The 13,289-nt window shown below is 44.9% G+C and overlaps 1 protein-coding gene across 2 annotated transcripts in view; it reads left to right on the forward strand.

The window, feature by feature from the left end:
- GALNT6 (polypeptide N-acetylgalactosaminyltransferase 6) overlaps nt 1–13,289 on the forward strand; it is a 1,315,790-nt gene that overhangs the window by 59,600 nt on the left and 1,242,901 nt on the right. For both annotated transcript variants that reach the window (XM_044083436.1, XM_044083437.1), the window contains exon 2: nt 3,650–3,720. The gene's annotated coding sequence lies outside the window, so the exon portion shown is untranslated. The remainder of the gene's footprint in view (nt 1–3,649; nt 3,721–13,289) is intronic.

Genomic DNA, 13,289 nt, shown 5'->3' on the forward strand with positions numbered 1-13,289 from the left:
TGTTGCAAACTGCTCCCAACAAGATACCCCATCACCTCTCGCAGAGAAAATCCTAGCAGTCACCCCAACAGACAGCCTGAGAAGCCAGGTCGCAGATGGCCTTGCATACCAGGCCCCATCTACAAATCTGTGTGGCTCTAACCAAAGCATCACTGAACTTGCAAGAGTTTTGATAGTCTGCGTACCTCTCAACTGTCCAGATTTTTTGTCGCTTATTTTTGGTCTATTCCTCATAAAATTTGTGGTTTTCTGGTAAATAACTGGGTTAATCTGAGGATTGAAGTCCCTGAGTAACGTCATACATTTGAGTTTCAGAATTCAAATCCTTCAGAAAATTTGTATTAACACAAGCCTTGTTACTTTAACTGTCCCTAATTTTGGGCCTTTGTCCCCCATTTTGTCGGGCTGTATCCAGATTTCTTGCACTACGAGGTTGAGAGGTATGAGTCAATCTGTCCCACCCATTCTCATGGAAAATTATCAATTACTGTACATTCAGGCCTCAGTTCAAACTGTTTTTAACACAGTGTAAAATGCCAGTGCCTGAACAGAGATCACATAACCAAAAAAAAATGTTCTCTACTTATTACTCCTCTAATAGCACACTTTTGCTGCCACAATGTTCCTTTGTAACCTGATTCTTTACTTTATGTTCATATTTTCCCTACTTATTCTTTCCCCTTGTTGCTATTGTTTACCTCTGGTGGTTTTTGTTACTTCATGTAATGCTGAACGCAGTGTCTGTAACTACATGCTATTGCATCGCTGCCTGTGCTTAACTGTTTTTGTTTTGATATGGAGTTGTTCTCATTACTACTCTGAACATAATACAAAATGACCCTGCAAATGGGCATTATTTGATCAGTGCCCTGCCTTGGGAAACAAAATGTTAAGTAATGAGAGGTGGCTAAACATATCTGTTTAACGATTGACTGGTTTACTACGTTGTACTGGGTAGAAATAGAAAGTTGACAAAATGCCTATAAAAATACAGGGCCCAAAAGTGACCCCCTTAAAGAATGCCATTTGATAATCCTACACCATGAAGATGGTGACTCAAGGGTCTTCACTGTCCATTTTCTGGATGTCAACAAATTTATAACCTAGGTAACTGTAAAATATTTAACTGGATGAAAGACTGTGCTGTCAGTAATTAAGATTTCAAATCAATGTATATTATTAGTTAATCTAAACTCTAATGGAATATATTCTTTTGTCAATGTTAAACTTAATTTGCAATCATAAGTGTTCTAGGCTAATCATATCATGTTGAATTAAAATCAGTTGGAGTACTATGCAAAATGAATAAAACCAAATAAATGTAATACAGTTTTCAAAGTACTTCTTACTACTCTCAAATCTGTTTTCTTTAAAAACTGGGACTGTGCAGTGTCTTTTCAAGGATGGGGGGACATGTATATTAAACATTAGAAGTAATCATTAGTAAAATATTGAGAGAAATGCTTTAGTAGTAGGATTGCAGCTCTGATTTTAACTGTTAATTTTGAAAACTGGTCTATTTTGTTATTTTCTGTTGGCACATTTACAAAAAGCCTAATCCAAACATACTTGGCTTCATTTTTTTCAGTAGTGTGTGATAGATTTAATAAATAACAAAACTGAAGACTTCAAAGGTTTGTTTTAATGCTTAGTTCCTGCAAGGTTGTGTGTTATATAGTGTGAACTGGCACTTAACATAGTGAACATCTTTCTCAATCAGGGATTATCAAGTTTCATATAAAATGTTCCTGTTCCTATTCATTTATCAATAGAGTTTTCTACAGTAATAGCATGTATAGATTTGATTAATGATCATTATTGTCAACCTTGTTTTAATCACCTGTGAATTGTTACTAGGTTACATTAAACACTGTGTCTGTGCAGTGACAGTTATAGATGTTTGAAGTAGACAACGTTCTTTAGTATTATTGGGAAGGGTATTTAAGTCGTTTAGAGTGATTGTGGGTCACATTCAAAACCATGAAAGGTTAGATTCTACTTCTATGCATATATTTGACTATTTTGAATTTCAGTGGGCAAAAGTCTGTAATTACAGAGTTTTTAAATGAAGAAATGTGGGCTGCAGATCCAGGTAATGGCATCATATATATATAGTTACAAGAGTCTCCCACAAGGCAGGAGTTAAAAAAAAAAAAAAAAAAAAAAAAAAAGGCGCCCTGAAAATGGCTTGACAGTATTCCTACAAAACATTGTCCAGTAACCCAGCATTTTATTCCCTTACCCATTCTTGCTGCTCTCCCCAGCACATTCAGATCACCAGGCCATGCTAAGTGCATTAGTGAAGAGGTCTGTCTCCTCAGAGTGAAATTAACATGCTTTTTCTGTGCTGCTGGTACAGACATCCTAAATGATGAGTAGTAGGGGAGGGGCTGCCATATGTTAAGTACTTCATGCTATGTCTGTAATGCATGTGATCATATGTGGTTAGTACAGTGTTGCAGGTTTGTTGCAAACCTTTGTATTGCCAATGCACAGGACAGATCTTTGTAACTGCGTGTTGTTTATCAGAATAAAGCAGTATCAGTAGTGTTTTGATGTAGAAGTGCTACTGCACTTGTGTATATTTATAACTCTACCATTAAATTCAGAATTTTTTTGCATTAACAGCCGCCCACATGGATTTTTCTTGATCTCAGCAGCGTGCATATGCCAGAGTTACATAGTGCTTTATAGTAACATGTTACGACTAGTGTGTCTCAGCTGCATTGATTACTTCAGAATCGCATCGTATAACAAAACACATGTAACATTTAAGCTCCTTTTATCCACTGTTGCAACTGGACTATCAAACAGATGTATAATGTACACTTTAGAGTTTGAAAACTGCTGTTTGTGATTTAAATCCACTTTTCAAGAAAGTAGTACAGTAATGAGGTCAGTCATAAAATGTGAACCTATTGTACACACAATTAGGAGCAGTGGAATAGTCCGTCATAAAATATGAGGTGATTTGCACACAGTTGGGCTTACAAAATAGCACATGACTCTGCAGATACTTGCCCCTTCAGTAGGCATTAAGACACTTTACATCTGGTAGGTGCATGGCAGGTCCTGGGTAGTGGCCTCTAGTGGTGGGCAGGTATCAATACAACTGGGAATTGGGTACATCACCAAGACCTGGGCCAGGAACAGGATGCAGTGTAATGACTAACTGGATTTGCTAAGTATGCAGATAGGTACATATTTTTTTGTTTTGTTTCGGCTAAATCAGTATGCATATTAGGTCTCCTGGCATTCTGTAAATCTTTTGGTTGATGTGTTTTTAATGGAGTATAGGTTGGGTAATCATGCATATAGCTTTTTGTTTTTTTGATGTGCCATATAATTGTCTTGGCAGAGGCAACTTTGGTTTTCTATATTACACTGCATTAAGCACAACTACATATACTTACATCCTACATCAGACTGCAGCATATTGAGGCATGTAGCTCTTCACCTTCTCCTTTAAGAATGTAGAGCAAATACCTTAGTAACCTGTGGTAAAGGTCAGGAATCTGCCAAAAATAAGGGATACCCCTGAATATTGGGGGTACTTGAGTGCTATGTCTAGATCTTGTATATACTGCTGATGATGACTATCGCTGATGTACATTGCTCTTAACTTGCTTGCATATATACTTTCTTGCAGCTGCCGAAGAATGTTTAGAAAATGAGAGGATTTACCAGAGGAGGATGCAGTAGCTTCTACCTCCGAGTGGGGTGAGTTTGTATGTAGTCATGATAATAGTAATTAACAAGTTTAGGATTAATTGTAGCCAATGATGTTTAGAATTGCACTGAGGTCTATATATCCCTTTACATCGGCACTGTAATCTGTATCTAGTTCCTCTTTACAGCTAAATTGCTAGTGAGGAGACAGTGGAGGACCAAGCTACTGGATCCCCTCCCCCCTTTCACTGACAGCTTTTATCCAGAGAGCATAGTCCTGCACAGTGTGTAGCCCTGCAGGAACCAGTGTACAGAGGACTGTTTTGAACACCTAAGCTCTTGAGAGGGCAGCAGTTCATTAGACACTGATGACTGATTGTTTGTGGGCCTCTACAAGGTTTATCTGTAGTTGTTACTTAGAGTAGTAACATCTTGATTAGGTGATGATTCTGCCTCATGTCATGGTAATTGCCAGTGCCCTGACCATAAGATTACCCACGTTATGTAACATCTGCACTACTTGTCCAAAATTTGTCTGTATATGCCTTTCCTTGCATGCCTGATCCTCTTCTTTTATGTTACATTGGTTTGATTGTATATGTTTACATAGGTGTGTAGCCCTGCTACCTGTCCATACATCTCTTCTCACTGTAGATGCACTCTTCTCTCTCTTTTTTTCTTTCTAAGTTCCTTTTCCATCTATGCCTCCTGACCATCAGGTCTCACTGTACTGGACTTGAGTGTGTTCATTCCCAGTGAGAATCATGGAGGTGAAATACATCTGAAGGGTGTGTCATTCAGGCAGCTCTGAGAGTTGCTTGTGTCCTCATTAGCTTCCTAGTTAAGAGGCCATTGCTAATGACCATATCCCTGCCCCTGTGTAGGAGACTTGAGATCTGCTTTACCACAGAGTTGCACTATGTCTTCTCATTGTAGGTGCATGTATCCACTTGCATGCTGTGAAGGCTACCACCTCACGGTTTCTTGGTGAACCAAACTCTCACTCCTAGGCTCTGATTTTTATCGCTATCCCTCCTCCTGAGGGAATGCTGCATTCCACATTGTGCTTCCCCACCCCATACACACCTGCCAGCACCGTCAACTACCAGAGCTTAGGTTCATAGGTTCATAGGTTCATAGGTTCATAGGTTTATACTAGGCTATCTGCCCTAAGGCATTTATAAGCCTAGCCCAAATTATTGTGGCTTACGCCACCCCTTATATGAAAAAATACTGTGCCCATTAGTTTGTTGTGCCTCTTTCCAGCAGTGACCCAGAGATGATTCCCGGGGTAAACCTACGATCTCCCATCCACAGGTCTAGATTTCTCTTGAACAGAGTCAGCGAGGTGCTCTGCCTCACATGGACCGGGATTTTATTCCACAGCATAGGGAGTCTCTGAGTGATAAATCTATCCCTCCAGCACGTCCTATTTATATCCGTGCTAAGGTTTAAGTCGCTTGCTCTAGTGGTTTTGGTGGATTTGGATTTTTTGAGGTGGTGCATGTCCATTAATTCCGGGTTGGACATGGCCTTGTATGTCAGGCACATGTCACCTCTGAGCAGACGGTATGCGACTGAATAGAGCTGGAGTTTCTTCAATCTGGCAGCATATGACAGATTTTGGAGTCCCTTTATCCTTTTGGTGAGGAACTTTTGGGGTCTCTCCAATTGCTGCAGATGTCGGGTGAGATACATCCCGAATGGGGCATTGTACTCGATCATTGGTCTGATAAGTGAAGAGTACAAGGAACAATGACCTCACTAGATCTGGATGTGAATCCTTCATGATCAGGTGGGCAATGTAGAAGGTCTTTCTAACCACTTTAGCAATGTGAGTGTCAAAAGAAAGGCCACTGTCAACCTGGGTCCCCAGGTCCCTGATAACCTCTTCTGTGCTTAGTGGATTGCCACCTATATGGTAGCTTGGGGTTACCTTGTTTTTCCCGAAGGGTATGACTATACATTTTTGGCGTTTAACTTCAGGCCATGGCTCTGGCACCAGCTATCTGTTTCCGTGAGTCCCTTCTGAAGGATATCAGTGTCCGATGCACTTTCCACTATGGCCCAGTTTGCAGTCATCTGCAAACTTTGTCAGCCAAAGTCCTCCCATGTTGGCCTGTACTTCTGAGAAGTAGATGCCAAACAATAGGGGCCAAGGACCGAGCCCTGTGGGACACCACTTGTGACCGGCTTGGAGTCTGACACAGCGCCAGCAACTCTAACCCTGTGGGTTCTGTCCTTAAGCCAGTTTGCAACCCATCTTGTGACATATGGGTTTACATTTAAGCTGGTAAGTTTTTCTACAATACCAGTGGGGTATTGTGTCGAGCCTTTGCAAGGTCAAGGTAGGCTGTATGGACTGCCTTTCCCTCATCAATGGCCTTGGTGACTATTTCAAGAAGTTGACCAAGTTCAAAAGGCATGATCTTCCCTTGACAAAGCCAAACTGGGTCGGGTCCAATGTCTGCAAGTCCCCTATATCTTTGTTTATGAGCTCCATTATGATCCTCTCCATAGCTTTGCAGACTAGACTTGTTAAGCTTATGGGGCGGTAATTACCAGGGTCCGTGAGGCCACCTTTGTGGAGTGGGACCACAGTTGCCGTCACGCCACTCCTTGGGCACGTATCCTGTGGTAAGGCTGAGATTAAACAGCTGCCTTATGTGCGGGTTTAATTCCTCATTTAGCTCGTGTAGCACACAGCCGGGGACACCATCCGGTCCCATTGATGCTGTGTTTTTAGCTTTAGAGAGCAGCTTTCACCTGCGCATTTGAGATGTCCGGGAGGCTACACTCGGCTGGGATAGTTATCTCTCCTTTAGGGGAGAGGGGTGAAGTTTGCACTGAACCTGTCTGCCAGTATGTTGGCAATGTCTGTGGGTTCAGTGATTTTTGTATCATTTTGGACTAATTCTGAGCATATCTGTGAGTTTCCACCCAGGTTCCTAACATAGCTGAAAAAGGCCTTATGATTGTCCTTTGAATCCATGGCAATTTTTCTCTCAAAATTGGCCTTAGTTGATTTTATGAGTGCTCGTATTTTTTACTAATAATGATCAGGGTGACTTCCCTTTTATGGATTTTGTTCTATCATGTAATAGCTTTCTCCTCTTATTGTAAAGTTTGTTAATGGCTGGGGTCCACCAGACTGGACGTTTGCCCTTTGTGGAAAGAGTCTTGGTTTTATTTGGGATTGCCTGATCCATGCAGTCCTGGAGGTGTTCATAGAAGGCATTTGTAAGGGCTTCCGCAGCTTGGGTTGTGGTTTCCTCTGACTCAGGGGCCTTGAAGGATACCACACCAGTCTTGAGTAGTGTGAAGTTTGCTTTAGAGAAGTTCTTCACTATGGTCTTTTGTTTGGGGTGGGCGGGATGTGGATTTCCAGTGAGATTAGTTTATGATCAGATCTCACCAATGAGGGATATACTTCGGTGTGGAGCATTTTGTCCCCATGTTTGTGACAATGAGATCTAGTATATTTTCTCCTCTCGTGGGAACAGTGACTAGCTGTTCCATGGCATTTGAATTTATGAACTCCAGGAACCGTTGGGCTAGAAAGTTAGGGCTTGAGTAATGTTCCCAGTCTATATTCGGGTAGTTGAAGTCACCCAATATGATGGTGTTTGGAGATACATTTATACCCTCCAGTGTCTTCAGGAAGGCTGTGTGGGGTTCCTGAGTTTGAGAGGGTGGCCTATAGCATGCTACAATTTGTAGAGCAGTTTTGCCTATTGTTAGTTGCACCTGGATGGTTTCCGAAGCTTCATGCGTTGCCACCAACCTGGAGGTGTGAGTATCCTTTATGAATATGGATACACGCCCTCCTTTTGTCGAGTGGTCCGGGTTTTGGGGGCGGAACGGAGGTTATGAGGTAAAACGTAATAGTGCCGGGTGCTCTCAGGAGCCTTGAACCAGGTTTCAGTTACAGCACAGACATCGATGTTCTCCATACTGAGAAGGGCCTCGAGTGCGTGCATTTTGAGATTTAGACTTCTGGCATTGAGCAGCATTACCCTCAATTTCTTCCCATTTTTGTTTTCTAGGGTGGTAGGTTTAGAATTTGAGCCTTGCCTAAAAAGGCACTATGGGGTGGCAAGAGCCTTAGCCGATATCCGGAATCCCAGGGTGACAGGTGCAAGCCGACCCTTGCGGAGCAGCGTGGCTTGTCAAGCATGTCATCCCAGGCAGACAGACACTGGATCCCCATTGAATGACACCAGACATTAAGCCAATTGTTAAAGCTGATCATCTTGTCTCTATATTGTGGCATCATTCTTGGTGAAGGAAGGATACTGCTCAGGGTTAGGGTCATACCTGCCTGGGCTACATAATCAGAGAGCTCCTCTATGTCTCTTTTCATGCAGTCCAGGGAGGTGCGTCTCAGGTCGTTCACACCAGCATGGACAATGACTGTGTCATATTTGTACTTGCTGTGGAGTGACCAGTGCTTGTGTTATGTGGCGGATTCTAGCCCGATAGGCAGCTTACTGTGACCCTCTCCTTGTTCAGCCTGGTGAGTGGGACGTCAGTGTGTCTGACTATGGAGTCACCTATGACAAGTATGTTTGGTGTTGTATTTGGCCTTAAGGGCTGTGACTGCTTTGCACACTGCTTTTGTGGTTTATGTGTTGCTTGTGGGGTGTCTTGAGGTAGCAGTTGTTTGGGTGTCTGCTTTGGAGGCCTCTGCTGTTTAGGTAAATTTTTACTCAGAGCCTCCGAGTATGTCTTTGTGTGTTTATGTGTTTGATTCAGTGGAGTTGTAGCATTATGTGAGGCTGGTTTTGTGGTGTGTGTAGTTGCCTTCTCCTCCTGTCTGGTCTTGCCAGTCCTGAGTTGAGAGAGCTCAGCCTCCAGTTTGGCTAAATAGCTGCATCTCTCGCAAGTATTTGTGTTATGTGGGAGGAGGAGAGGGTTGTCTGTGTACATGAGGCAGTTATAACATTGCCTCAAGATTCCCAGATTCACCAGCTGGACCGGAGAGGAGATCCTTGAATTCTGATTGAATTCTGATTGCTTGGGCTGTAGTTGAGGATTTATCTTCTGTGAGACTGAAGCTGGCTTTTCATACTGCCTGGGTTCTTTACACTTCAGAGCTCTTTCTTGCTGTGCTACTTTCTCTGCAATGAAAACATCAGGGTCTATTCCTGGGAAAAAATGCTTTGTCTTGTGTATCTCCTTGATATTTGCTGTCCCACCCTTGACTTGTGTGTTTCCTCATTTATTTGATACTGTTCCCTTCACATTTTCAGTATGCCCCTTCCCTTCTGATATTTGAGTTGTTTGGTTTGTAACCTTTTGGAGTGTATCCCTCTTCATTGTTATTTGTGCATTGTTTGGGTATGTGGTGTTTTTTGGATAACATTGTTATGGAAGTAATGGTTTTATGTCTCTGTTTATACCATGTGTACATATTTGCTGTATGCACATTCAGACTGTGTGTGGGCAAAGCTACTAGTCTTAGTGTTGTTGAGATCTCTTTTGCCAATAAGGTGCATCCACTGTAAAAATGTGCAGTGAGTGATCATAGCTGTAGATACGAGACTTATATTCATGCCTGCATATTCCATGTTACTCTTTCTCTTTGCTTATTAGAGGTTTTTGGTATGCTGAGGCATTTTACTGTGCAGATGCCCATTCTTTGATGCAGTTTGACTGTGCCAGCGACTTAAATGGATCAGCTAAAATCCTACTTCACGAAGTCCTGGATATGTACATGTTCCAACCCAGGTTAACTCTTTTATAATCCACCTAGCCTCTTTATGTATAATTAAACTCCACTTAGGTTGCTGTTATGTTTTCCAAATGTGGTGGAATTATGTTTACAATACTTTGAAACTAATAAGTTTAACAAAGTTGTGTACGTTACTTATCTCTCCAATCTGAAGTAGTTAACTTCATTTGATCAGCAACCTGTAGGTTATGGATCTGAGCCGGCAGCATACCAAGCAAAAAGATCTGAGCTCCAAGCTCCTCCCCCTACCCATACTGCCCTACAACCTCCTTCCAATCCTCAGATCTCATTTGCCGCACCTTTGCCAGCATGGGATTCTTGAGCTCCAGGCAAGTGTCAGGGTTTTTTCTCTATAACTTGGTCTGTGTGTGTGTGCCTTTTTTGATAATTTTGAGGTAATTATTAGTTATCCATGATACTTATTGTTTTTTTCCTTGTTTGAAAGTTGAAAACTTTCAGTTAGTGTAGGCCCCCCTTCCCGCCCGTCATGTGTGTGTGTTCTTTAGGATGTCAGAAAGTGACTTTCTCTAAGTGCACAGAGTGTGGCCACAAGCTGTCTCCAGCCGATGGTCACACTGTGTGTGGTTTGCTTGGGGGGTGGCCCATTTGTCTTCCAGCTGCAAGATTTGTGCGTCCTTCAGCCCGCGAGCCCTGGGGGATTGCAGCAACAAGTTGATTCTGGCGGGTCTTCTGCCCACAGAATCAACTTCTGCCTCCTTACCAGCCACAGCTGTGGCTGTTCAGCCTTCTGACCCTTCTCCCCTTTCTGGGACTCACCCTCCCACCTTAGCACAGGGAGAGAGAGAGAGGCCAAGGTCAAAGAAAAGCACAGGGATACAGAGAGACATGTGGATAAGGATAAAGATAGAGAGAGGGGCTGCAAGCGACATGCCGAGTTGGATCAAACGGCCCTTCCCGCTAAAGTAATCTTGTCTCCAGTAAAAGTTACCAGGCCATCCTCTCCTCGGCTCCGTTCACCATGTTTTTTACCGGAGGAGGAGGCTAGACCACCCTCAAGGTCATCTTTGCATCTGCTCTTCTGGCCAACGTCGGTGGCGTCCTCCAGATCGACCCGGAGCATCTCTGAAGCAGACATGGATTGGATGATACAAAGGTTTCTACATACTCAAATGCAGATGGGAGTATTGCTAGTTCCCTCCCCAGGTGCGGGGAGTTCGGCTCCATTTTTTGCCCCGATAGCTCCTTCTCCGATCCACCATCTGATATCGGAGTCTATGGATCCAAGGAGCCCCGGAGTCAGGGGATCGGCGCCGATGGTGCCTTCGGCCTCGACGCTGGCCAAGCCCTCTAGTCTGTTGGATCCACTTTAGGATCTGAGCTGTCGGAGCCGAGAGTTAGGCGTCTGATCCGAGGGGGATGAGTGTGTCACTGGCTCCATTGTGGTCGGGGCATATCGGCCCTTCGGGTCAGACCATTCCAGGTTTGGCTCCGATCCCTTCATTGGATCCGAGGGTCTCTGCTACCAGTTTCAGGGAGTCCAGGTCTCCCTCGGCATTCATCGTGGAGAGGGTTCTCTCTGGGGGATTGAGACCCCTCACTCTGTCCTCTGGGTCCATCCCTGTTCCCTCGCAGTTGCTTGTCATCCATCATCCAGTCCCTCCAGGGACAGCCTGTGTCTATTGTGCCCCAGACAGTTTCCTTGGAGGAACATGAAACTATTTGTGAGTCCTCCCTGGACAGCCCACCCGAGGATGTCCCTCACAAACGCCAGTGTAAAAGGAGGCACTTGGACTCCCCCGAGTCCCTCACTGAGGATACCGACTTGGAGGAAGGGGAAGGTTCACCCAAATCCCCCCCCCCCCGAAGACGTCTCCTTAGGAGACATTATGGAAATCCTTCAAAGGGGGGGGGTCCGTCAAAAAACCTTCCTCTGACGAGTCTGTATTTCTGGAGGTGTTCGACACAGGCCCATCTACCTCTTGGGTGTCCCCACCGGCTGACCCTCTGGTGGACCTTTATCACCACCAGAGCTTGGAGGGAACTGGACACTGTGGAGCCTATACCCAATAGACCAGACAAAATATTGAGTCCACCGGCAATAGAGCTTCTTGGAACAAAGGTTCCCCGGTTGATGCCATGGTGGTGGCGGCCACAAAAAAGGAACTCGCCCAAGAAAGTTCCTCAGTCCACCCCCCAGACAAGGAGTCCAGGGCTATGGACCGTCTTGGAAAGCGGACTTTTGCTTCAGCCACCTTTACTATAAGAGCGCTGAACTACTTGTCCCACATAATTCGACTGCAGCGGGACCTTGTGAAAGAGTACTGTCTCCCCCGGAGTCCATGTCGGTCGAGGATAAATGGACCTTCTCGGCTCGTATGGCCACTCTCAAGTCTGTGTCCAATACGTCCATGCATTTACTCTCTCATGCCACCGAGGGAGCCACTAGAGCTAGCGTGTCCGGCATCGCCTTAAGGCGTCATGCCTGGCTACGTCTTTGTGACTTCTCGTAACCCTTCAAGGCGTCCTTTGCTAACTCACCCTTTGACGGTTCCACCCTGTTCGGGAAGACTGTCTGCGATATGCTTGTCTAGAGCGAGAAAGACAGGAAGACTGTCAGCCGTCGGGATCCGCTTCTCTAATCCTCAAAGGTCCTTATCCAGGAACCAATGAGGGCAAAAGAAGCTGTGGTTCCAGAAAACTCTGGAGTCCCAGAACGCTCAGGACAACTCCTCCCCCAGAGGCAGAGGGGGTCAAGGTGGATGCTGGCCCAGAGACAGAGGGGGGCCGAAGAACTTCGGGTCATGTGAACCCTTTTCAGAGCGACCCGCGCAGCAACCCTGAGGGGTTACCCGACTGCTCCTCTCTGGAGGCAGTCGGGGGGGGCATTTTTCGATGCACCTAGCCCAGTGGGAGTCCATTACAACAGATAGCTGGGTGCTTCGAATAATATCCAGAGGCTATTCTATTCCCTTCATAAACAAGCCCCCTTACACAAGGCACCTCCCAGATGTCCCACCCACTCAGAGGGAGGCCGCGGCCTTGGAAATACAAAAACTACTAGAAAAAAAGAGCCATCCAGCAGGTACCCCCAGACCAGTCCGGATCAGGCATGTATTCCAGGTTCTATTTGGTGCCAAAAAAGACGGGGGACCTAAGGCCGATTCTCGACCTGTCAACAATGAACCTGTTCATTGCCAAGGAAACATTCTGGATGGTCACGCTTCAATCCATTCTGCCCTTCCTGCAGAAGGAAGACTGGTTGTGTTCGATAGACCTCCAGGATGCATGCTACCATATTCTGATGGACAGGTGATCCAGGAGGTTCCTCTGCTTTCGGCTAGGGGCCAGTCATTATCAATTCAGGGTCCTACCCTTCAGTCTCACCATAGCCCCCAGGGTGTTCACCAAGGTCATGGCAGTTGTAGCGGCCTACCTGAGACTTCAGGGCATTCAGGTCTTTCCGTACCTGGACGACTGGCTTCTCACCACCCCTCCAGGCATCTACTCTTACTAGCCAGAGATTTCTTTCTCCGGATGTCACCTCTGCTAGGGATTACCATAAACCTAAAGAAGTCTTCCATTCAACCTGTTCAAGTGTTAGACTTCATATGGGCGAGAATAGATTCTCGCCAGGCCAGGGCATTCTTAACCCCAGATAGAGACTACACAGCCTGACACTTCATGTGTTAGCACTTCTGCAGTCCTCTGCACCCCTTGCAGAATTAGTCCTGAGAGCCTCAGGGTCCATGGAGGCAGCTATCAACCTGATCCCTTGTGCTTGTCTGCACATGAGAATTTTACAGTGGACGTTGCAAGTTCAGTGGTCGATTCTTCATCAACCTCTAGATTTTCCGATCCCTCTGAACAGTGTGTGTAGAAATTCTCTCACGTGGTGGCTCCAATTTTGGAATTTGCAGGAGGAACT

Source organism: Protopterus annectens, chromosome 9.part0, assembly GCF_019279795.1.
Source record: "Protopterus annectens isolate FY-2018-M chromosome 9.part0, PAN1.0, whole genome shotgun sequence".
NCBI classification, from domain to species: domain Eukaryota; kingdom Metazoa; phylum Chordata; order Ceratodontiformes; family Protopteridae; genus Protopterus; species Protopterus annectens.